At 39.8% G+C, this 3,715-nt stretch overlaps 1 non-coding gene across 1 annotated transcript; it reads left to right on the forward strand.

The window, feature by feature from the left end:
• The first annotated feature begins 1,410 nt into the window (after positions 1–1,410).
• Positions 1,411–1,517, forward strand: LOC141624112 (small nucleolar RNA R71). The gene has a single exon (XR_012533923.1). It is a non-coding gene; the product is annotated as a small nucleolar RNA R71 (small nucleolar RNA).
• The last annotated feature ends 2,198 nt before the right edge of the window (positions 1,518–3,715 follow it).

Raw genomic sequence — 3,715 nt, forward strand, 5'->3', positions numbered from 1 at the left:
AGCTCTCCCATCCCCAACCTTTTACTTACCGAGTATGGCATGACACTCACACTAGTCCCTAGATCACATAAGGCTTTGTTGATCGTCGTGTTGCCAATGGTACACGGTATTGAGAAGCTTCCCGGATCCTTTAACTTTGGAGGTGAACTCCCTTGAAGTATTGCACTACTCACCTTAGTGAAGGCGATAGTCTCAAGTTTCCGGATTGACTTCTTCTTTGTGAGGATATCTTTCATGTACTTCGCATAGGCCGGAACGTGATTGATTAATTCCGTGAAAAGAATTGAGACTTCTAAATTCTTCACAATTTCCATGAACTTTCCAAGTTGATCATCAAATTTGGGCTTGGCTTGACGACTTGGAAAAGGAAGTCTAATCACAATGGGCTCCTTCTCTTTGGCCTTGTCTTCATTTTTCTTTGAACTTTCTTCTTTTGATGATTCTCCATCTTTGGAGTTTTGCACAATTTCTTCCTTTTCACTAGCTTCTACAACCTCATCCTCAACTTGCTTCTTCGGTGCTTCATACCTTGTACCACTTCTCAAGTGAATGGCACTAACCGTTTCATGTCTAGGGGGATTACTTTGAGGTGGTAATTGCCCCTTTTGTCTTTGTGAGCTTGAAGATGCTAGTTGAGTCAATTGTGTTTCCAACATCTTGGTGTGAGCTAGAATGTTGTTGATGGTGGTTTCTTTTTCTTGGCTATCTTTTTGCATTTGGATGAAAAATTCTTGTTGATTCTTTTGCATTTGGAGGACCGCTTTTTGGACATCAAAACCTTGGTCATTTTGGTGATTGTATGGATTTTGATTTTGGTAACCTTGGTTTTGATTGTAAAAGGGTCTTTGATTTTGGTTTCTCATGGGTGGTGGAGTGTATGTTGTTTGAGGGTTTTGAACATTTTGGCTTTTGTATGAGAGATTTGGATGGAACTTGGTGTTTTCATTGTAAAAATTTGAATAAGGGGTACCACTTTTATATGCTTGGAAAGCATTCACTTGTTCGGTTGTTCCCCTACACTCACTTGGGTCATGACCCAAAGTTCCACAATTCTCACATATCCCACTTGGGATTGATGAGGATGCCGTCATGGCATTGACATGATGCTTCGATGATTTTGAGTTTTCCTCAAGTCTAGCCATAGCTTGTTCAAACTTCAAGTTGATTGTATCGATATGGGAGCTTGGTTGGGCACCTAATTGAATAACGGCGTCCACTTCATACTTTTCTCCTCTAGTAGCCTTGCGAGGCCTACTATATTGTGAATTGTGGATTGCCATCTCTTCAATTTTGCTCCAAGTTTGGTTGTCATCAACCTCGGTGAACATCCCATTCGATCCCATATTGAGAATGTTCCTAGAATCTTCATATAAACCATTCCAAAATTGTTGCACCAAAAACCATTCGCTAAGTCCATGGTGAGGACATGAGCGACAAATTCCCTTGAACCGCTCCCAAGCTTCATACAAAGACTCTTCATCCCTTTGCTTAAAACCCGTAATTTGAGCTCTTAGCATGTTGGTCTTTTCCGGTGGGTAGAATTTTTTGTAGAAAGCTAGAGCCAACTTTTTCCAAGAATCTATTCCAAGGGTGGCCTTATCAAGGCCCTTCAACCAATTCTTTGCGGTGCCGATTAAGGAAAAAGGAAATAAGACCCATCTAATTTGGTCTTGAGTCACGCCCATTTGAGAGATAGCATCACAATAATCGCAAAAGGTTTCCATATGAGAATGAGGATCCTCACTAGGCATCCCCCCAAATTGGCTCCTCTCAACTAGTTGGATGAAGGCGGACTTGGCAATAAAATTTCCGGTGAGATGTTGCGGTGTAGGAGTACCATTTGGTAGATTCTCCTCGGTGGAGTGCAGTGTGACGAGAATTTTGGCATTGTAGGTGGATTTTGTGGGGTATTGTGTAATGGGTTTTCTTCTCCTTCTATTGCGAAAGGATTGACAAACTCACTAGTGGGTTGAACAACTTCACCAACACCTCTCAAATTCCTCCTAACAAGTCTCCTATTGTTCGTCAAGGTTCTTTCGATTTCACGGTCAAAAGGTAACAAATCACTTTGTAATCTTCTAGACATGCAAAATATCAAACAACTCAAAAACAATTAGAACAAACCTTGAGGAGTTTTACTTCCTCAAGGTGAAGAAAGACACAACTAATAACAATAAAAAGAAATCTAAATCAAACAAACACCGTCCCCGGCAACGGCGCCATTTTTGATGCGATCCCGCTAAGTGTTCACAAATTGAGATGTGGTCGTTGGTCACGGTTGAATCAAAACACAATTTATAGCTTAACAAGCAACTCTACAATTAGTAAAGAGGCAAGTAAAGATCGGATCCCAAGGGACGGGAGTTGAAATGAGATTTCTATTGTAACTAGTGGTGTCTAAGGGGTGTCATAAATTGGGTTGATGTAGAAGGTTACTAAACTAGAATAACAATGAAAATAAACAAGCAAGATGAATAAAAAGGGGTGTAAACAATTGATTGAAGGCACTAGGGTGTCATGGGATCATAGGGGAATCATGGGATATGATCATACAAACATGTTCTCAAATTATAAGCAAGCAATTATTGTTGTGATGGATTGAGTTGGGTTATATCTTACAATCCTAGGAAAGTTTGGGTCCCGGAGCCGAATCGATTAGATTGTACAACACCTACAAGTCGACTTAATCTTCCCTACTCAACAACATGCATGGTCTAATGAGACTCGAGTTGGGTTATGTCTTACAAGTCTCATTGAAAAGATAGGAGATGATAGTAAATGCAAGGATTCATAGGCTTAGCATTTCATCAAATATAACATGTGCATGAGTTGAGATCAAAACAAGCAAGCAAATAAAACATGAAAGCATATTAATTTAAGCATGAATCATTCCCCATGTTGGTTTCCCTAATCACCCATTAACCCTAGCTAAGAGACTACTCACTCATTATCATGTTGATCATGCTAGCAAGGTTGTCAATCATACTAACAATATGAAACATGATGAATAAATGAAAGTAATTAACAATAATTAAAAAGGGATTAAGAGATTATACCTACTAATGATTCCAATAATAAAGCAAGAATAATAGAAGTACTTGAATGCTAGATTGAGAGGTTGTCAATCTCCCAATAATAACCCAAATAATCTTCAATTACCCAAAATAAAGGATGAACAAAAGAGAGATTAAAGAACTAAAACTTGAATTAAAACTTGATTAATACTTGATTACAATATTGAAGAGAGATTTGATTGATATTAACTACACTAATTATTGATAAGAAGAACATGCTCCTCTAATTAGCCTAATGGGGTATTTATAGTGAAAATTAGGGAGGATGCATTAGGGTTAACTAAGGGCTAAACTAGTAATTACACTTTTTAAGTTGAGCAAGGAGGACCCGGTATTTTCTGAGAGAAGGGCTTCTCTTTTCGTAGCTTGAAGAAGACAATCCGTCTTTGTGAAGAAATCCGGGCGGAATAAGGTCGGGACGGACGGATTTGGGCGGTGGAATCCGAGTGGATTCTGAGGAATCCGGACGGATTGTTGAGGGGGAATCCGAGCGGATTCAGGCACGGGACGCTCGGATTGTGCAGGGGCTGGACGGGCGGATTGTTGACAATCCGCTCGGATTGTCAGTCAGCATAGTAACTTCTTCTTTTCTTCCCTTTTCTTCATAAATTCCTTGGGGATTTCCCTGGGGACTCAAGGAT

This window comes from Silene latifolia, chromosome X (genome assembly GCF_048544455.1).
Source record: "Silene latifolia isolate original U9 population chromosome X, ASM4854445v1, whole genome shotgun sequence".
NCBI lineage: Eukaryota > Viridiplantae > Streptophyta > Magnoliopsida > Caryophyllales > Caryophyllaceae > Silene > Silene latifolia.